The sequence below is a fragment of the Ambystoma mexicanum genome, chromosome 2q (assembly GCF_040938575.1).
Source record: "Ambystoma mexicanum isolate Mex_15411 chromosome 2q, UKY_AmexF1_1, whole genome shotgun sequence".
NCBI lineage: Eukaryota > Metazoa > Chordata > Amphibia > Caudata > Ambystomatidae > Ambystoma > Ambystoma mexicanum.
The window spans coordinates 1,250,454,748-1,250,477,539 of NC_090924.1; positions in this window are offsets into that span (position 1 = coordinate 1,250,454,748).

Sequence of the window (22,792 nt, forward strand, 5' to 3'; positions counted from 1 at the left end):
CACCCCTGTGGAGTGCACACAGCCCTGGCACATACCATCTGACAATCAATGATGACTCAATCTGACAATTCTGATGAATTAAGGGACAGTCAACTGTCAGAACCATAGCAGCCTGGGATTGTTCATCTGGAAGTGTCACAATGTGTGCATCCCTACCTACACAAACACCACCAATGCAGTGTCATCAAAAGACACACTTCCATGCAGAAAAAATGAATACCCACTTGCAAAATACAACATGAGAACCGTGCCATGTCACCCAACCCCTCCCTGGCACGGCCACACAACACACCATGGCATGTCATGCAATGTGAGAGCAAACAAATTAATCCCCACAACATGCCCCAAGTGTCACCAACTACAGTGTCCCTAATGGAAATTGGCCACACATGAAATGCTCACAGTAATGCTGGACCAACAACACACATTACCAAATACTTACCAATAATACCAATCACCTACACAACCTCCAACCTACCATAAACATGACAGTACGGACTTAAAAAATTGGTAGCCTCACTACCTGATAATGCCAGCACTTCGAACACTTCCAACTATACAGTGTTAGCGCCACGCAAGAGTGTAGGTGCACTGCTTACAACATGGACTCCAGTTCCAAAGTAGACCGCCTTGTGAAGACATGAGAAATGGACCTGCAAATTAGGAGGATGAGATGGATGCAGAGGCACATATCAATACACCATGCAGTGTACAATACAACCACAATATGCACTAGGAATCTATACATAGTATTGACTACAGACTGCCCACACATCATATGGGAGTCCAACGTCACCGTGTAAGTCAATGTCACTTGGGCACACCCTTTGCAAGCCCATGGAAACGGGAAGCAGGAGGGGTGTGTGTCACACAAACCCAAGCATCTGACCCAAATTCAGGACAAGCCTGCATGTGCCCAACCACAATACAGCGTATGCCCACGGGAGCCACCCAAGGCAACACACTGTCAAAAAAATCAAGAATCAAAAATCAAAAAAAAAAAAAAAAAAAAAGAAAAAACAAAAATCAAAAATGGCCATGAATGGGCCCGGGGTGTGGGGGAGGCCACCCAGGAGGTCCGAGGACAGTGTGCACACCAAAACCCACCTGTGTGGATCTTGCGGAAAAAAAAAAACACCTCCTTGGGCTCATGGCCTGCACGGCTACTCTATTGAGGGAGAATCGCTGCTGTCGCTCTCCTCACCCTCTGCAGCTGCATCATGAGGTGGTGGCACTATGGGAGGCAGCCCACACAAAGCCCTAGTCTGGTCCTCCATGGCAGCAAGCATGCGGGTGTGGAAGGTCTGGTTCTGGAGGATAATTGTGCGTAGGTCCCCATGCAACAACTCACGGGATGCCCGGACCTCCGCCCTAGTTGCCTGCATCTCAGCTGAGAGCGTACGTGTGAGCCGCTCCAGCTGCTGTTCTGTCCTTGTGTTAGCTGAAGCCTCAAGCTCAACCAGAGTTGCCCTGAGCTGACGGAGTTCCACCCTCAGGGCTTCCCTGTGGCCCGGGGACTCAATAGAAATGGCTTCCCGCAGAGTCTCCAGTGCCGCCCGCCTGTCCCATTTGGACGCCAACATGTCCTCCCTGTGTGACTGGCTAATGGAGTCTGTTGCCTGCTGTAGTTGTTCAATTAGCCTTTCTTGGGGGACAATGGAAGTGGCCACCCTATCCATGGCCTGAGCCATCATCTCAGTTGATGCTGCCTGTTGGTTTGCCATACCGTATATGGATTGCTCCCATGCGGTATTGCCAGGTGGCATACGGCCACCGCGTCGGCGGGCACCACACCTGTCTGGGGCAAGGTGAACTGCGCCTTGCTGTGCCGGCACTGCCTGAGGCTGCAGGACTGCATTCCCCCTCTGATCTGCTGGCCCAGGAACAGGATCAGATGTAGCGGAGTGTGACCCTGCATCCGTAACCACCAAAGGGGGACCTACCAACACTGACATCCCCATTGAGGGTTCTACCCCTGGTGCAGGTGGGTTGGACAGTACAGAATCCCTCCCAGAAACAATTACCTGCGACGGCACATAGGTCTCATCATCCGAATCGACACCTGAATAGAGCTCGGGGGAGGTGCACCCAGAGACAGCCCTTGAGATGACGGCCTGCAGTAAGTGTGGGTTCTCACCCACCACCACACCACGCCCCTCACTGGTGCCCGGTCGGGCCTGAGACCCCTCCTGGGTCTGCACCATCTCCACAACCCCAGCAGTATCAAGTGCGTCATCCCCTGCAAAGACATGAAAGAAAAGAAATGGGAACAGGCATTAGCAACATGGAACACAATTAGGGCTGAGCAGCAACAGAAACAGTACTTCATTGACACATGTACCACATGACTATAACCCTCCCATGCATGCACTGTCACTGCGTATGAAGGGGAGGCAAATGGCACACATTGATGACACCAAGATGGAAGACCAACAAATTTGCTGCATGCTGCCTAGCAGTGCCATCACACATTGGCCTGTGATTGGCATGTCCAATACACATACATGACACATGCCATCAAACAGATGGCATGTACCCTAGCCATGTCACACATGTGACAATAGGACTGAGAAATGCCTAGTGAAAGTGGTGGAATGCAGACAACCAGCCTGAATGAACACAGAATAACATGCAACTATGTTGTGGCAAGATTCCAATTCAAGGGCAACTGGCGTGAGGTTGGGCTGAATGTCTACTGTTGCCAGAAGGGATACTGCAACACCCAAATCCTGGTGCGCAGAATGTATTGGATGAAGCACATGGGTGACCCAAACCACTCAGGCACACACCCCCTCAGCTGGCAGTCAATCAGAAGCACTCACACACACACCATGCACATGGATGACACACACATGCATGTGCACTCACCGGACAATACCTCGTAATCTGGCAGGTCTCCCACGCCTTGGATCTGTTCCTCCGTGACGTAGGTCTCAGCAACACACTCATGTGGAGTGAGTTCTATGTCCTCTGCCGGAGACCCACCTCCAGTCACTAGAGTTGCGGCATGACTTGAGGCCAGCTTTTTCTTTGCCCTGCGCTTAAGGTCATTCCAGCGCTTGTAGCAATCATTAGCTGTGCGCCTCACGAACCCAAGGGCACTTATGAGTTCCGCAATGGTCTGCCAGTGTGCATGACGCTGTGCAGGTGTGGTCTTGCATCCTGCAGTAATCACCATTTCGCTGTCATGTGCGGCCACATACTCCACAAGTGCATCAAGTTCGACCTGATTGAAGCTGGGCTTCCTTGGTGGGCTGGACTGTGTAGCCGTGTCTGGGGCATCAGCCTGTACTGGATGAGCACTCTTCCTCTTCCGCTTGGAAGGTGGTGGTGATACTGAGTGTCCTATGCCGCTCTGGACACTAGGGGCAGGAGCCCCGGTGGACTGTGGACTAGAAGTGTGGGAATGAACACTCACCATGGGACTTAGCTGAAGTGTGATGTAGTCAGGGGGAACGTCAGCAGGATGGACTAGGACCGACACTGTCCTGGCTGGGACACTCAGAGCTGGGGTGGATGGAGCCGCAGCTGCCCCTGCAGCCTCCCCACCCTGCCTACTCGGGGCCGCAGATGACATAGCTTCCCCTGATCCACGTGGGCTGGTGACACCAACATGCACCGCCACACTTGGCCTAGACCTGCTGACCTGGAAGTCAGCCATAGAGTCACCCAGTGCCAGGTCTGGTGCCACAATGGGCTGGTCCAACAAGGGCTGAGTAGGGATGGTGTCAGCCACGTTACCCTCAACCAGGAGGGGGGGCATGGGTGTCCCTGACTGGTCACCCACACATGGCGGGCTAGGGGCACCCTGCAAGTCCTGGCCACGTCCCCTACCGTATCCACCACGGCCACCTCTTGTGGCTCGCCCACCTTTGTCACCCTTACCGCGTGCTCGCCTCCCAACCATGGCACTGATCTTGTTGTGTGTATGGGAGTTGCTGTAAACTATTGTCCTGGGCAATTGGGGGTCAAAGGGGTAGGGTACTAGATGGAATTCGTACCCTAGTGCTCTAGCAAGGCTGTATGTGACCCCTGGGGGAAGATGATGGGTCACGCAACGCACAGGCACCCCGAAAAAGGGAGATAATGTGCACGCAACCCCTCCTAGACCACGTGCGTGGAAAAAAAACCTGCACTACGCTGTGGCACCCAGAAACACAAAAATGAACGTATGCTTGTCACACGCAGCCTAGACTGACCTCTGAAGGGGTAGGCCACACACGGGGCAAGCACAGATGTCAAAAAAGTGTGCGACTCACCGTCTGCCAGGAAAAATCGCGTGAAAAATATGTGCGTGTGCGCGTTGGCAACACCCCCGCCAAAAGAAGAATTGTACGCTGTCTGAGGAGACAGGTGTTAGGGAGAATTCTCTGTTTGGGCTGAATTTCCCTACCTAGTGAGTCCCCCAGCAGCTTTGCTGGATTTCTGGGGTTTCTTTTTTTCTCCTGCCAAGAGTGAGACTCTTTTACCCTCACTCTTGGACATGTTGAAGTGTGTTTTCTTGATTAAACCTTGTGCTGAATGGGCTATGGGGTCTTTTACTCCATAGGGCCTCATGTATTTTTGTGATGTGGGTCACACAGCACCCTCTGTGCCGTGACCCAGGGGTGTCCTAGGGACTCCCCAACATAGACTCCATACCCTGGGACTGACTACTGTCTCCCAGGGCATGTAAAGTCACCAAAGACTTTGCTAGTCTTGAATCCTGAACAGAACCAGTACAAACCATCATATTGTGGACGTACTGGCTGGGGCAATTCGATTGCCCCAGGGTCTGTTAGTCGAGGGGGCACGTCTCCGTCCCCCCTGATCGAGTTTTGGCTGGTGGCAGTGGAAACTACTTTTTATATTCGACCGCGAATATTTCCCTATGGGATTTCCCATTGTTTTAGGCTAACACATTTAATTATTTATTTACGGTAGCCTTAAACATACCGCCGGTTTATATATTTATTATTATAACTCCGGTTGGGACTTTTTGCCAAAACTTGATTCTAAAATGGCGTTGGCGTTCGCCTCTGTAACTCTGACCCAAAGTGGAGCCCTTTGTTCCACTTTTGGCGGGCTTCTCCACAGAAGCCCTCCAAAGTGGTGCCACTCTGTCTGGGGTACTTAGGAGGGGTGGAGGGGGATTTAGGCACCCTGGACTGAGTTACCTTGGTAACTCAAGTCGCACTCCGTCCTGATTGGCCCAAGTGGTGAGCCGGCCGGCTCACCACTTAGCATGTTTGAGTGACAGCTAGGCTGGGTGAATGGGGGTTTGCTGCATAAAAGCAGGGCTTTGGGGACTGGAACTTCAGAAGTCGCCACAGGACCAAGAATCCGACGAGGGAAGAGCTGAGCCGACCTGCTTCGACGACACCACCCGGTCGAGCCCTGCTGAACCGTCTCACCACTTTTCCCGACGACCGAGGAGAACTCTTAACTGAGTGGCTCCTTCCCTTGACTGGTGGGGACAACCAGTTTTCACCTTCTTTCCGCTTCTCGAGGTATCTCGTGGCCGCCTTGCCCGTGCCAAGCACCCCGGCAACCGGAATACCACACTTTTACCCCTAACCGCGAAAGTCGGTACAACCCTTTAACCGGAGAACTCCGCGGCTGGTTTCTTCCCGGGCAGTGCAACGACCTTCTTCTCCTGCTCTTCAGCGAGAAATTCTTCTCCCCTGACCGACGTCGAGCCTTGCTGCCACTGCCTGGAACAACTGCCACCGCCGGAGGATCCTTTCCGCTTAAGGTACCGTGTTCCGCCTGGCTTCCCTTGCCACCGACTGTACGGGGTAGTTTTAGCCCCCGGCTTTCGAACCTGGGAGTGCCTGGGACACCCTGGCTAAACTTTCTAAGCCACTCTAAAATCTTTTTAACTCTTTGCAAGACTTTGAATCCCTACTAACAGTGTGATCTTGGGCACATTTTCGCTCCGGCTACTCTAAGAGTGGGCCCTGCCTAGTGACTTTTGCTCACCTGTGACTTTGTACTTCTTTGAGCCTATTGCAAGTGTTCTGGACCTTAGAGTGGTGTGTTTAACCTATTTCTGTTTCTTTTATCCCTTTCTTGAACCTACTAGAGTGTCATCTAACGTTAAGCGCTCACCTCTGTTTTAATTATGTGGTGTTAACTTAGAGTTGTCTAGATAGGAGTAAGGGTTGAAACTGCTTTCATTATAACTGTGTTTGAAGTGTTTTACTATATTTTTGCTAGAGTGTTTTCAACTTATATGTGTTTGAAAATAAATAACTATATACTTTTGAAACCAAGCTCTGGTCAGTGTTTGCTTGTGCTATTGTGTCTGATTACATATTTTGTATACTTTGCATACTGCCTAACTCTTCTTGAGGGAAGTCTGACTGCTCAGCCACAGCTACCAAGTAAATCTGGGTGGTGCAGACTGCTACCAGGTGGGTTTACTGCTATACCTGTAGTCTTAAATCTTTTGCAGTGTTCCCCAAGGGAACTGCACAGGTTTCTGCCTAACACTGGTGTACAGCGGTGGGATTTGTATTAAGTATACATTTTAGTGTGCTTTAGATACCTTAGTGCAACTAACCACAAAGCTTAGCACTATAAAAGTAAACCTCTAACATGTCAGTTATAGAAAGCTATAGTCAAGAGTCCCTTGCAGCCAAAACTGCTGACTGTTTAAGAGTGCTCTGTAAACATAAGGATCTCCTGACTAAGGGCAAGAAAATGGAGCTGATTGAAAGATTGTTAGCTAACCAAAGTCTGGGTGATGGTTCAGAGGAACCTATCACTCCAGCAACTGTAGATGACAGTATTGAAGTTAACATGGAGAAAAATGTTGATGATTCTGAGGAAGAGTCAGAAGAGGAGGGTGAGGCTGTTGTGACTGTCCCCCCTAGGCCTCTGCCTGCTCTACCTGCTGTACCTACTGGACCTTTACCAGGTCCCACCTTTAGTCCACAGTACTTTGAACTAGAGAAAATGAAACTAGAATTGGAGTATAAGAAACTTAATGCTCAAACTGACAAAGAACTAAGGCTAAGGGAAATGGAGCTCAAGTATGACTTAGAAATGAAGAAATTATCTGTTGAGAATGTTTCTCTCTCTGGCTCCTCTAGAAGTTCCAGTCCTAAAAGACCCCGGATGCCTAAAGAATTGATTGGTACGTATGAGCCTAAGTTGGATGTGTTGGATTGGTTGTCTCTGTTTGAATATAATCATGGGCTCCAGAACATCACAGGAAATGACTTACTCACCTGGTTGTTCTCTAGGCTTCCCCCTGTTGCAACTGATGTGGTGATGGAGATGGGGGAGGAGGATAGGAAGGACTATGAATGTGTAAAACTAGCTTTGATAGCTAGGTTTGGGAAGACCCCTTCCCAGTATCTTAAGAGGTTTAGGAGCCTCAAAAAGCATGATGGTACCCCTTGGGCTACCTGGGTGAGTGAATGTTTGAAAAACTTAGAGGGATGGATTAAGGGTTACAAGGTGAACACTTATGAAGGTATGAAGAATTTGTTTATGTTGGAGACTATTTATGATGCCTGCTCTCCTGAGCTCAGACAACACTTGGCTGATTCCAGGGAATTAGATTCCCGGAAACTAGCTAAGGCTGCTGACTTGTGGGTTGCCAACAGGGCCACTCACAAGGATTCTGGGGTCACTCAGAAGAAGGATGGGGAGAAACAGCCCAAAAAGGACTCCAAAGAGAATTCTAATACTACAAATTCCAAAGAGGGCCCCAAACCAAACTATAAGGGTAAGCCACAAGGGAAACCAAATCAGGCCAGTGTACCTCCTGGTCCCAGACCAGAAGGAGGTCAGAACAAGCCTCCATTCCAGCGAGCCTTTGGCTCATGCTTTGTTTGTAAGGCTACTGACCATGTGAAAGGAGATCCCAGATGTAAGGGTAAACCTTCAGGGGTCCAGCTTGCCTCCTTAGCCTTCGCTCCAGAGGAGGAAGTACATATGGCAAGTGGAAACTTTCTATTATTAGCTGATGAACCCACTGGAGTCTCAGCTAGTGTTTCTTTAGTCTCTCTGGGGTTGTGGGAACAACAGAATTTAGATGTCTATAACTCTATCCCAGATAATACTAAAGAGTATTATAAGGACAGTGTCCAGGTGAAGGGTCAGGAGACTCCTGCCATTAGGGACACTGGAGCCAGCATAACTGTGGTGGATGAATCATTTTTCAAGGCAGAGGATGTTGCTAAGGCACCCAAATGCCTCACCAAGTTAGCTGGTGGGCCTGTGCAGATGTGTCCCCAGTTACCAGTTCTCATCCAATGTAATGATATGGCTGTAAAAATACCTGTCAGTGTACAATGTGAAGTGCCAGGTAGGGTTCTGTTGGGTAATGACCTCAAAGCTCTTGGAGTTGTGTCACATACCCCCAGACCCCCTAGCAAAAGGTTACAGGAGCTCACAAAACCTGCAAGAGAGAAAACCCTGAGAGGGTTATCTCAGGAGATGATGACAGAAATCACTCCTCTCCCACTGGAGCAACTTACTGCAGTATCAACCAGATCAGGAGCAAAGGGGCAACCCAAGACTCCTAGGAAAAAGCCAGCAGCAAGCACTCCAGTGCTTCCAACAAGGACTTCCCCTAGGTTGTCCAAAGTTACACCTGTAACTCCACCTCCAGCTGAGGCTGAGAGGGAGGTACAACCCTGTGTGGTTGAGCTAGACTCTGAGGAAGAGCTAGAAGGAGGCCCCAACCTTATTGGAGATTTGGACCCTGAGGACCATCCTGAGCTGCAGTCTTTACTGGCAGAAGGTGGACCTAGCAGGGCAGCTTTTCGTAAGGGGCAAAGAGAATGTCCAACTCTGGAAGGTCTCCGCCACCAGGCAGCTTCTCAAGCTGATGGGCAAGAGCCTGGGAAGTATAGGTTACACTGGGAAGATGGCCTCTTCTACAGTGAACCGACTGAGTCTGAACCTGGAGACTACAAACACCTTGTAGTCCCACAAGAGAACAGACAACAGTTCTTACAACTAGCCCATGAGATACCTTTGGCTGGTCACTTGAGTTTCAAGAAGACCAAGGAAAGGCTCTCACTCTACTTTTATTGGCCAAAGATGGGGGCTGAAGTAGATAGATATTGTAAGAGCTGCCATACCTGCCAGACTTCTGGTAAGGTTGGTTCCAAGAATGTGGCACCTTTAGTGCCTCTCCCAGTTGTGGGAGTCCCATTTGAGAGGGTAGGGATTGACATTGTTGGTCCCCTTGATCCTCCAACCTCCTCAGGCAACAGGTTTATACTTGTTGTAGTAGACCATGCTACTAGGTACCCTGAGGCAATTCCTATGAGGACTGTTACAGCTCCGGCTGTGGCTAAGGCCCTCCTTGGTATTTTCACCAGGGTTGGGTTTCCTAAGGAAGTAATCTCTGACAGGGGATCAAACTTTATGTCCCACTACATGAAAGCCATGTGGAAAACCTGTGGAGTTACTTACAAGTTCTCAACAGCATACCACCCTCAGACAAACGGGTTGGTTGAAAGATTTAACAGAACCATGAAGAGCATGATAGGTGCCTTAGAGGAACCCCTTAAAAAAAAGTGGGACCTTCTACTGCCATGCCTTCTCTTTGCTTATAGAGAAGTCCCTCAGGAGGGAGTAGGCTATTCTCCCTTTGAGCTTCTCTATGGCCATCCAGTCAGAGGTCCATTGGCCCTGATTAAGGAGGGATTGGAAGGTGCTCCTCCCCTCAAGCCAGTCAGAGTGACTGACTATGTGATAGGTCTCCGGAGGAGAATGTCACACATGATGGCAGAAGCAAGTGACAACTTGAAAGCTGGTCAAGCTCTGGTCAAACATTGGCATGACCAGAAGGCTAACATGGTTGAGTTTACTCAAGACCAGCTAGTTCTAGTTATGCTCCCAACAAGGCAGAGGGCCTTGCAAGACAAATGGATGGGACCCTTCAAGATTGTGGGAAAACTTGGAGAGGTCAACTATCTGGTGGATCTGGGCAGACCCAGGGAAGCTCCTAGAGTCTTCCACACCAACTGACTAAAAGCATACATCTCCAGGCCTGAGGTAGGAGCCTTACTTCTAGCTTCAGCTGCAGAGGAAGAAGAGAGTGAATCTCTCCCTGATCTCCTCAGAGGTGTGCCTTTAGATGAGAAAGTTGAAGGAGTCAATCTCTCTTCAGACCTGACCCCTGAGCAACAAGAGGAGTGCAAATCTATGTTAAATCAGTTTGCCTCCCTGTTCTCACTGTCACCAGGCTTGACCCCTTGGGGCCAGCATGAGATACTCACTGGTGACTGTCTGCCAGTCAAAAGCAGGGGGTACAGAATGTCAGAACATATCAGAACCCACATCAAAGGAGAGACATGGTCTAGCCCAGTTGTGTTAGTACCCAAGGCAGGATCCAAAGACTTGAGATTCTGTGTGGACTATAGAGCTCTAAATGCAGTCACCAAGACTGATGCCCACCCTTTGCCCAGGACAGATGAGTTGGTGGATAAACTTGGTGCAGCCAAGTACCTCAGCACATTTGACCTGACGTCAGGCTATTGGCAAATAGCCCTGACAGACCATGCCAAGGAGAAAACTGCATTTTCAACCCCAGTTGGCCTGTACCAGTTTAAGGTCATGCCTTTTGGACTAAAAAATGCACCTGCCACATTCCAAAGGATGGTGAACCAGGTTCTGGCTGGAATGGAAGATTTCTGCATGGCATACTTGGATGACATTGCAGTCTTCAGCCACTCCTGGGAGGAACATGTGAACCACCTAGGACATGTGTTGCAGGCTCTGAAACAGGCCCATTTGACAATCAAAGCCAGTAAGTGCCAGATTGGTCAAAGTAAAGTGGTCTACCTTGGACATGAGGTAGGAGGTGGAGAAATAAGGCCTTTGCCCAGCAAGATTGAAGCTGTGCAAAATTGGACAACACCAACTACTCAAACCCAAGTGAGAGCTTTTTTAGGCCTCACTGGATATTACAGGAATTTCATTGAGAACTATGGGACCATAGCTTCTCCACTGAATGTAATCTCCTCTCCCAAATTCCCTAAAAAGGTAAAATGGAATGAGGAGTGCAATCAGGCCTTTGAAAAACTGAAGAGAGCTCTTTGCCAAGCTCCAGTCTTGAGAGCTCCTGACTACCACCAACCTTTCATTGTACAAACTGATGCTTCCAATGTAGGTATAGGTGCAGTTCTAAGCCAACTGGATGAGAAGGGTAGGGAGCACCCCATTTGCTTCATCAGTAGAAAACTGAAGGATCCTGAGACAAGGTGGGCAACTCTCGAAAGAGAATGCTTTGCTATTGTGTGGGCACTGAAGAAGTTTAGGCCATACTTGTATGGTTCTACTTTTGTTATTCAGACTGACCACCAACCCTTGAGATGGTTAATGCAAATGAAAGGGGAAAATCCAAAACTATTGAGATGGTCAATCTGCCTGCAAGGGTTTGATTTCACCATTGAGCACAGGGCAGGGTGTCACCATCAAAATGCTGATGGACTCTCTAGGATGTATATCATCGACTAGAGGTATGAGGTTCATCCAGGAGTGGATTAAATCCTCCTGTCCCTTAGTCTGGCGGGGGCGAGTGTTAGGGAGAATTCTCTGTTTGGGCTGAATTTCCCTACCTAGTGAGTCCCCCAGCAGCTTTGCTGGATTTCTGGGGTTTCTTTTTTTCTCCTGCCAAGAGTGAGACTCTTTTACCCTCACTCTTGGACATGTTGAAGTGTGTTTTCTTGATTAAACCTTGTGCTGAATGGGCTATGGGGTCTTTTACTCCATAGGGCCTCATGTATTTTTGTGATGTGGGTCACACAGCACCCTCTGTGCCGTGACCCAGGGGTGTCCTAGGGACTCCCCAACATAGACTCCATACCCTGGGACTGACTACTGTCTCCCAGGGCATGTAAAGTCACCAAAGACTTTGCTAGTCTTGAATCCTGAACAGAACCAGTACAAACCATCATATTGTGGACGTACTGGCTGGGGCAATTCGATTGCCCCAGGGTCTGTTAGTCGAGGGGGCACGTCTCCGTCCCCCCTGATCGAGTTTTGGCTGGTGGCAGTGGAAACTACTTTTTATATTCGACCGCGAATATTTCCCTATGGGATTTCCCATTGTTTTAGGCTAACACATTTAATTATTTATTTACGGTAGCCTTAAACATACCGCCGGTTTATATATTTATTATTATAACTCCGGTTGGGACTTTTTGCCAAAACTTGATTCTAAAATGGCGTTGGCGTTCGCCTCTGTAACTCTGACCCAAAGTGGAGCCCTTTGTTCCACTTTTGGCGGGCTTCTCCACAGAAGCCCTCCAAAGTGGTGCCACTCTGTCTGGGGTACTTAGGAGGGGTGGAGGGGGATTTAGGCACCCTGGACTGAGTTACCTTGGTAACTCAAGTCGCACTCCGTCCTGATTGGCCTCAAACACTTAGCATGTTTGAGTGACAGCTAGGCTGGGTGAATGGGGGTTTGCTGCATAAAAGCAGGGCTTTGGGGACTGGAACTTCAGAAGTCGCCACAGGACCAAGAATCCGACGAGGGAAGAGCTGAGCCGACCTGCTTCGACGACACCACCCGGTGGAGCCCTGCTGAACCGTCTCACCACTTTTCCCGACGACCGAGGAGAACTCTTAACGGAGTGGCTCCTTCCCTTGACTGGTGGGGACAACCAGTTTTCACCTTCTTTCCGCTTCTCGAGGTATCTCGTGGCCGCCTTGCCCGTGCCAAGCACCCCGGCAACTGGAATACCACACTTTTACCCCTAACCGCGAAAGTCGGTACAACCCTTTAACCGGAGAACTCCGCGGCTGGTTTCTTCCCGGGCAGTGCAACGACCTTCTTCTCCTGCTCTTCAGCGAGAAATTCTTCTCCCCTGACCGACGTCGAGCCTTGCTGCCACTGCCTGGAACAACTGCCACCGCCGGAGGATCCTTTCCGCTTAAGGTACCGTGTTCCGCCTGGCTTCCCTTGCCACCGACTGTACGGGGTAGTTTTAGCCCCCGGCTTTCGAACCTGGGAGTGCCTGGGACACCCTGGCTAAACTTTCTAAGCCACTCTAAAATCTTTTTAACTCTTTGCAAGACTTTGAATCCCTACTAACAGTGTGATCTTGGGCACATTTTCGCTCCGGCTACTCTAAGAGTGGGCCCTGCCTAGTGACTTTTGCTCACCTGTGACTTTGTACTTCTTTGAGCCTATTGCAAGTGTTCTGGACCTTAGAGTGGTGTGTTTAACCTATTTCTGTTTCTTTTATCCCTTTCTTGAACCTACTAGAGTGTCATCTAACGTTAAGCGCTCACCTCTGTTTTAATTATGTGGTGTTAACTTAGAGTTGTCTAGATAGGAGTAAGGGTTGAAACTGCTTTCATTATAACTGTGTTTGAAGTGTTTTACTATATTTTTGCTAGAGTGTTTTCAACTTACATGTGTTTGAAAATAAATAACTATATACTTTTGAAACCAAGCTCTGGTCAGTGTTTGCTTGTGCTATTGTGTCTGAGTACATATTGTGTATACTTTGCATACTGCCTAACTCTTCTTGAGGGAAGTCTGACTGCTCAGCCACAGCTACCAAGTAAATCTCGGTGGTGCAGACTGCTACCAGGTGGGTTTACTGCTATACCTGTAGTCTTAAATCTTTTGCAGTGTTCCCCAAGGGAACTGCACAGGTTTCTGCCTAACAACAGGACAACAGGAGAAGTGAACGCTGTTTGAGGAAACAGGCCCAGTCAAAAAGCTGTCAGAGGTAACAGGGAGTACGAACTTGGAACGCCGTGAAGTAAATCGTGTGAACCGACAAGAAGTACAGATTTCACCCACTTGCTCTCCACGAAAAGCACGTACAAGGAAATGGCGTTCTACACGTACCTTTTAAACATGCCCACACATCCAGCGTCACTTCCGCGTGTACGCGCTATGGCCCCATCCTCCAATTACACGAGCTGGCACTCTGACGTGCAGTCATTGGATGTGTAACATGCACCCGTGTACAGGGAAACGCCTGCGCACGCACGTCACGGATGCGCCTACGCGCTGGTGGCCTTTGGGCCAATGAATTCACGTACGTGTGCTGACGCGCTTACGTGCTAAGGTCCTTTCCTCGAATTACACACAGACATGCTGAATTTTCACGTGCCAAATCACTCCGTATCAAGCTGGCCACGCGTAAGCACACGGAAGACCACACGCCTGCCCAGAAGGCCGAATTACTGAGCCCCGGGCATGCTCCCACCTGCCATCTGCTGGTGCCTGATTGCCTGCTGCCCACGTGCCCTGCCATTTGCTGCCTGCACATCAGCCAGGGGTGCTGTTGCTGTGACCACCCCTGCTGGAACCGAAGACTCCCGACTGGGATTCCATCACTCCACAGCCCAGCCCCAGGACCCAGTTGGCCACCCACTCCTGCCTCTGGGGTTGTCATGTCGGGCACTGCAACAGCTGTCACCACTGACAACCCCCGGCCAGAGAGGCAGAGGGGCACCAGCTTCACTGCCACCGAAGTTGGTGTCCTGGTGGAGCAAGTCCTGGGGCAGTATGATGCCCCCATCGGAAGTTTGCACGCAGACAAGGAAGGACAGACTCCCTGCTTTTTAGTTTTGCATAAATGTCCTCTATGAACACTTGATATATTTGGGTGCCGATGTTCCAAGATTGGGGAACACATTTTTACCCCTTTTGGCTTATGCAGATGAGACAGTTTTAATTGCAGGTACTCCTCATGCGTTACAATGATTAATCGCTGTCTACAAAGATTTTATGAGTGGGCTGGACTTGAAAGTCAGAGCACTAAAATAAGTTGTTATGGTTTGTTACAGAGGTCACCCACATTTCCAACTATGCATATAAATGACATGGGCATACCAATGGTCAAAGAATTTGACTACTTGGGCATCCATTTTTCATCTACACTTTCTCCAGTATTGCACATTATGAAACATGTCCATGTCAACCACTGAGCCAATACATTTAATTCTCAAAGTTTACTATGGCAAAGCAACCTCAGTGTCTAAATACAGAAGGACGCTTTGGGGCTGCACAAACACTAACAACGTCGAACTAGTTCAAAACGATGTCTTCAAAGAAATACTAGGGCTACCTTGTTCAGCTTCAAACCATGGTGTACACATGCAATTAGGCTGCCCCGGCATTAACGATGCCTTAAATATTGAACCAGTTTTGTACTGTTTATGGTTGAGGAGAAATAATAAGGCAGATCTTACCCATGATCTTATCAGTGCTTTATTGATAATGGCGTCTACTTCAGTATACCGTGGTTAAAAAGACACATAGGTGAGAACCGGCTGCCCTTCCCTTTTGCACCATAGTATTTAGAGCATGCATGGATGGTGTATCATGGTACTGAGAACTCACATTTACAAATCTGTCCCTGTGTGACAGTAAACTAGCTCTTATAACAATGTGACCTGTGTGGGGCAGAAATGTCAACAAATGCGTACTCGGGGCGAACAACATCTCTGCCCTATATTCTCCTTGCCACAATAGCATAAGCATTTGCCCCATACGAACTGAAGCACATCAGCCCATTCCAAGATGGCCACAAGTGTCAATAGTAGTTTTCCAAGCATAGGCTTAACGCGTCATCCACAGGCGCACCTCGCGCAAACTCAATGCATCAAGCCGACATTCAAACTGGACTGGCAGTGCAGTCACAGAAGCGTTTTGTGCAAAGGCTGAGTCCTGAGTTGGGGAGCAAACTTTTCCTCACCTCGCCTATTTTTCACTCATGGTCCCGCCCAGTGAGAGCCTTCTGACGTCCGTTGTGCACCTCTTACCACAAAGGACCCTGAATAGTTGAAGGCAAATAGCAGTTCAGAAATAAACTTTTGCAAATCATCGCCATATATGTAAATAATCTGGGTAGGTAAATGGCTCCACCATGTGTTTCCACAGTTACGAGCCGGTTGAGTTATTTCTCGCTCTTCTATCAAGTCTATATGCAGGGACGTCATTTAGGGTTGCCGGAGGTCGCAACTGAGACCTCTGAGGTCCCCCTTGCGACCTCTGGGGTCTCCCTTGCGACCTCTGTCTTTTGGGTAATTCAAGCTCCTGGTCTGTGGCCAGCACCATGTGGCTCTTTACTTCTGGGGTGGCTGGCTTTCTTGTAATATGAGCCTATACATACTGATCTTAACAATACATATGGCGATCCATTCTTGTATAATGATAATGATGTGTTATTTATATAGCGCCTTTATCGTATGAAATGTAGATCACATTATAGTGATATCGTAACCATATTTTTCATAGTGTACAATGCTATGTGATGCCACTTCCTGTTTTGTCAACGGGTGAAAGGTTGTGTTCCATCGCTTCCCGCAATATCATTTTGGGGTGGGGTCAAATGACATCACTCCCTGTGATGTCGTCAAGGGTCGTGTGATGTCACTTCCGCTACCCCTGGCATTTTGGTGAAATGACGTCCCTGTCTATATGAAGCATTATCCACACCTACAGGAGAGGTTTGTAACACTATTGCACAACATAACGAGTGTTCATAAACATCGCAGCAATAAAATAGAAAGACTGTATTGTATAATTTTCTGGTGTGTTAACTAAAGAAGTAATAGTTCTGAGCAGCCACACAAGATTGAAAGAAATCAAAGTACCTTGTTCATCTCAGCCCTTGCACTCAAAATCAGCAACCAAAGGTCAGTCACGAACATTGACAGGGAATAGGGCACAAAATATAGTGTCCAAAGTCTGAGCCCTAGGCAAATCATTTTTATTTGTTTTTAACACACATGGGTTATTAGATTGAAACCGTTTATGAACTTCTAGACGCCCTGATGAAGGCCTACGTTACTTTTTGAAGAACAATGTCGGGTGCCTGTATTTTCACGTGATGGGTCCAAACACAGTGTGTCAACCATATTGCACTTGACCTAAAGTACTGGATCACCATCTTCTATGTAATATCACACAAATGTAATAATGTCAAAGACACTATAACAGGCAGTCCGACGCTTGTGAATATATAGTTGAACTGGCAAACAGGATGACCATATAATACAGATTCAGTGTTAAACGATTAACAGAACTTGGGACAGTGTTTTTGTCTTTGTTGTTGTCCTAATTTAGTGTATATCCTCAACTAAGAATACTGTATGCACTGCTTGGGCACTTGATACGAACCCCTTGTCACGACTCGGACATTCAGTTATACTCTGCTTTAGGTTGTAATAATGGTGATTGCCACCGGTTTTTAACAAAATTGTGTTGAAATAAAATACATGTTTTCATGTGTAATAAGGCTTAGATCGTTGTGTTGAAAATTGAGCTCTCCATCTGTTTTTTCCATATTTTCAAATAATATGTTGCAAAGGGGATGGGTAGTCGGTTCTTACCCATGTGTCCTTTGATACACTGTGCCTGTGAAACCGGCCCCATCAACACAAAATTGGGGAGGATCTGTTTGTATTATAACACCATGGTTAAAAGCCATAAAATTGAAGTTCGATTAAATTAATGCTTTTTCCATTTTTATCATGCACCAGACACTTTAAGCCATCAGGAGAAATGAGAGACGTTGAAATTAGTGACATCATTTAATAGGAGACATGCCTTCATCATTGATGTTGCTGTACACAATATATACACTCTGGAAACTCAACCCTAATCAGAGAATTGTGATGAAAAGGGCAAGGTTTAATTGCCTTCCATTGAGAGCCATCATATCAACATGGACAGGAATTATTTCTACTGAAACTGTCAAGCACCTTTAGAAGATTTGGTGCATGTTTTGTTCTTTTGTCCTGCTTACAGTCATATTAGAAAAACTATTTTGACTCCAATATTAATAATGACTGGTTCAATACAGTTGCGATTAGTTGACATTTTGCATGACCAGAATGCTAAGTTACTGGTGATTTATTCAGTTTAAAGAAGTCTGTATGGGAACAACCCCACTTCTTGTATATTTATAGAATGCAACACATTGTATTAGGATTCACATTATTTTGTGTTTGCTTTGCCTTTATGAAATATCGTCCTGTTTTATTGAATGTTATGTACCGCTTTATGATTAGTAATAAACTTGACTTGATGATGATTAAAGAGAACATGCCAGGCCACATATTTAAATGCAGAGAGTCACCTAAGGCTTTGAGGAGAAATAGGGGTGAATATTGAGCAGTGGAAGGAATGCAATGGGAAGTTGCCCTCTCGGTGTAGCTTAGGTAAAGGAGACCATTAATGCCATCTTCTCCATGATTCGGCAATGGGTGGTCAACAATGGGTTGGTGTTCAAAGATGCAAAAACTTAGCTGATGAGTGCTGAGACGGCCTCCCAGATCAGGAGGCTTGACCTCAAATGTAGGACATTGCTTATAGCAGGATGCTGCATTGCCACATTAGCGAAAGTTGACACTTTAGGTGCAGCGTTCACCAAAGAAATAAACATGAGTAATGTAAATAGCCCAGTAGCCACATTTTCATATTAATCAAGCTGCTCAGCTAATTAAGACCTGTCTTGATGCATATTAACTGCACAACTATTGCTCGAGCCATTATCAGGCCCAAGTTCGATTATTGCCCCGGTCTGATGGAGGGGGTCGGAAAAGGAGAGATAACCAAGTTACAGGTTATCCAAAATTCTGCTGTTCATTTGGTTGACTACATCGGCAAAAGGGAGCAGATTTCTGAGGCCAGGAGAGCCTTAAATTGGTTGCCAGTGAATAACAGGATTAAGTTCTGCTTGCTTTCTTGGATGCACAAATGCCTCCTTGGCCAGAGCCCAGTCTATCCCTCTGACAGATTGCCCTGGTTGCCTGTCCGAAGGACAATGAGGTCAAATAACACTCACCTCCTGCAGGTGCAAAGATCCAAATTGACCCATGTTAGCCAGGGGGCATTCCAAAATGAGGCGACAAGTCTCAGGGGCTGCATTTCCTTTTATTGTTACAAGTGTGGATTGAAGAACCTCTTATTTGAATGACCCCCCTGCTTGCATCTTGAATGACCCTGCTGCTCCTGACTGATGGATTGACACATTACTTGTTATTTGTGTATCTGTCTTGTTAAATCTTCAATGCCTTCGGGCTTTGTCTTATCGCTTTACAAATGATATGATATGATATGATATGATATGATATGATATGGCATTTATAACGCACCTATACACAAGTGTTTCAAGGCACGACAAGGCAAGGGAGGGGGAACCGAGGGGAGACAGAGACAACGATCCTACTAAGCTAGGTGTCAGATCGCACAAGTGCATGGGGAAGGGGGGAAGGAAAGTACATTGGAAAAAAAGAATAAATAAACAATAAGTAAAAATACGGCCTGCTGGTGGCAAGTGCAAGGGTACGTGCAGACATCAGGTGGTAGTGGGACTGTTAGAAATACAGAAAACTGTCCCCAAGTGCAGGGTTTGCTAGGAGGGCAGTGCAGGTGCGCGACTGGCGGGGGGAGGGGACCTGGGCCCGAGATCAGTGGGTGGGCAGGTAACCAGTGCAGATTCAGATTCAGCCAGGAAGTCAGTAGGGGAGAGGAGGAGAAAAAGCAGAAGCAAAGAGGAAGGTTTTGAGGTGCTTCTGGAACCGGAGCCAATTCTCCTCAAGTTTCGAGGAAGCAGGGAGGCTGTTCCAGAGGGAGGCCCCAGATGAATAAAGAGATCTACCACCAACTCGTTGCTTGGAGATGCAACTGACCCTGAGGGAGTTGGAGGCGGATGAGCGAAGAGCTCGAGAAGGAAGATATTTAGGAAGTGAGAGTTGAAGGTATTGAGGCTCCAGGACTCAGAAGGTCTCGTGGACAATGCAGAGGGTTTTGAACTTAATCCTTGCCACCACTGAGAGCCAGTGCAGAGATTTCAGTCCTGGAGAGATATGATCCCTGGGCTTGAGGCCAAAGACAAGTCTTGCAGTCCTGTTCTGGATGAGTTGCAGAGGGAGGAGAGAAGATCAGGCATATTTAGAAAGAGGCTGTTGCAATAGTCCAGCCTAGAAAGAACCAGATCTCTGGAGACATTAAGCTTCTGGGGGAAGGAGAGGAAAGGGAAAATACCTCCGAAGAGGTCCAGCTGGTAGTGTGACTTCTTAGAGACATCAGAGATGTGAGGAGAGAAGGAGAGTGTGAAGTCGAAGATGACCTCAAGGCAGAGATCATTGGCAGGACACTACTTCTGGATGACAGACAGACAGTGAGCGATGAGAGAGGGAGAAGATGTGGCTGAAGGAGGCCTGAAAATGAGCTGAGTGTCATCCACATAGCACTGTAAGTTGGGGCAGAGTGCAGCAATGTGGTGGGCAAGAAGTGCCAGGTATTGGTTGAACAGCCAGGGAGAGAGATGAGACCCCTGGGGAACACCACAGGTGGAGATAGAGATATAGGAGAGGTATAAATACATAAATAAATACAAATTGAAAAAACAGGAAGAAAACATGCAAAAATAAGTGAATGAAAGAATGAGTTTGTCAAAAGGAGGAAGGCTGTGGGTTAAATAATAGATCAGATGGAGCAATTAATTTAAAATAAGGCAAACGGTCTGATCTTGGGTGGTGGCTGGATGGGTTGCTGGTGTTATTAGTGCATAAGATAGCAGAGGGTGGGGTGGAAGTAGGCTTGCCCTACGAGATCGGTTAATGGTACTTAGATGAATTATTAGAGTTATAGCAAATCAGTGTTGCCACTGATTCTCTCACAGTCCCACCAATATGCAGCATCAATGTGATATAGTTTAGTTTAGTTTAGTTTAGTTTATTTATTTATACTGCGTGCAGAACCCTGAGGTAATTTCACAGATGAACTTTCGCCAGACGGACTGGCCTTGATTTTTCATCTATTTGCACCTTGGTGCACACAGTCTCACATTCACAGAATAAAACCAGTTGTGCAATGCCAAACTCATACATAACATACATAAATCGAGGTCACAATTGGTACTTCATCCGGATGAGGTTCTTTGTGAGTCAATGTAGAGGCTCTGTCCATCTCCATAGTCCAGCCATTTATGTATGGTTACGCTCTGCATACACCTGTTGGAGAGAAAAGGGGAGGACAGCAAGGAGACCCAAGATGATTTGTGCACAATGTCCTCCATAATCTCCCTGTTTCTTTTCAATGGGTGTATGCAGTGCATGCATACATATACACAGTTGTGCAATGCCAAACTCATACATGCATGCACCTTCATCAACATCACTGAATATCCACTAACTGCTGCACAGATTTTCACTAAATTCGGACTAGGAACATTGGTATGATAATAAATGTGTGCTTCCACAAATTTGGTGTAAATATTTCATTAAAGAGTGCCAAAATACACTCCACATGAAGAACACACACAATAGGTAATTTATGCATTTAGACATGAAGAATACTAATATAGCATTCACAATACATGAAGAACATTAACATGACCAATGTAAAAAGTGAATGCAACATGAACGACACACAAATATAGCTTGCTAACATGGAAGCAAGAGTGTAATTGGAAAGCCATAAGATGGTTGCCACAGCATGTCTCAGAAAGAGCACAGGCCTCATGGCCTCAGAAAACTCAAAAGGCTAAATATACTGAAACACATATTCATGAGATCCCAAGTAATAGCTCATAGCAAGAGACAAATTTAGGAACTAGGAAGGGAGTCGTGTATGAGCAGAACACAGACACCAGATAACAGTTCACAGGACGAGGCATGGTAGACTCTCCAGTTAATCCATTTTAATAAGAGCAAAAATAACCTCTGAAGTCCAGTTCCATGAGATCACCAAGCCAAAAGCCTTTATAGAAAGTAATCGACCAGTGCCATGTATGGCCACAAAGAACACAACACGCACAATAAAATTAGATAAAACCTTAATAAATAGATTAAAATCCACTCTCAAACACAGTATCCCAACACGTGACACAGATATGAAAAACAAAGCGCTGACTATTCATTATGTGCCAAACATAGATAGAACATGTGCAGAACTGTCTCAATATGCACATTGACACCGGACAAGTTCAAATAATAAAGGACGGCTCATCACCTTCGGATGATTAGGGGTATTCTTTAATTGGAAATATGTCAGACCATAGAAGTCTCTTGCCCACATGTGTCTCACTCGTATCTTGACATCCTGTCAAAGTGTCCAAGGTCGGAAAGCTATATGCTAACCGATAAAAGGTTCCTGTGATGGATAGTGCCAACCAGTCAATTAGCCCTATAGTGATGTATTAGAAAGATTATCTGTAGTTAGGATGGGCCCCGGTGGGGCCATCAGATAGGTATCCACCAATCAAGTGACTAACCCCTAATCATTCTATATGCAGGTCGACTTACCAATCAGCCCCAATCCCCATAGGTTTTCGTGAATTGATAATGTAATGTGACGTAATTTCTGATGTAATTGTGTAACAAAACTAGCTTGTAATTGTCCGGAATACAAGAGCTACAAGATGAAATGTGTGTGTGGTGTCCTGCCTTCGATTTGCTGTCTGAATAAAGCTGGGTTTTTACATGCACCTGCATATTCCATCATTGAGTATTTGTTCTGGCTGATTGTGTGATCCTCGGAACCTCCTTAGCACAACCTCTCACACACTGTTGGAATTGAAAAAGATATTATGCCTCCTATCGCAGTATTTGAATGTCTGTTGGCCTACGCCAAGTTGTCTAAAATATCATGTAAGAAGACTCCGCGGCAAGGTCTTGACCTTAACGAAAAACTGTGCAAGTCGCCATCTTGGATTTAGCCGCCATTTTAGGTTCTCTTGTAATGTGGAAGTCACCCTGAACATCAAAATGGAGGCCGAATGACATTCTGAGTGACATTCTGGCCGTTGTGACCTCTGCACACATGAATAAGTAATATGCCTGCAGGCCTCTTGCCGGGGTCGCG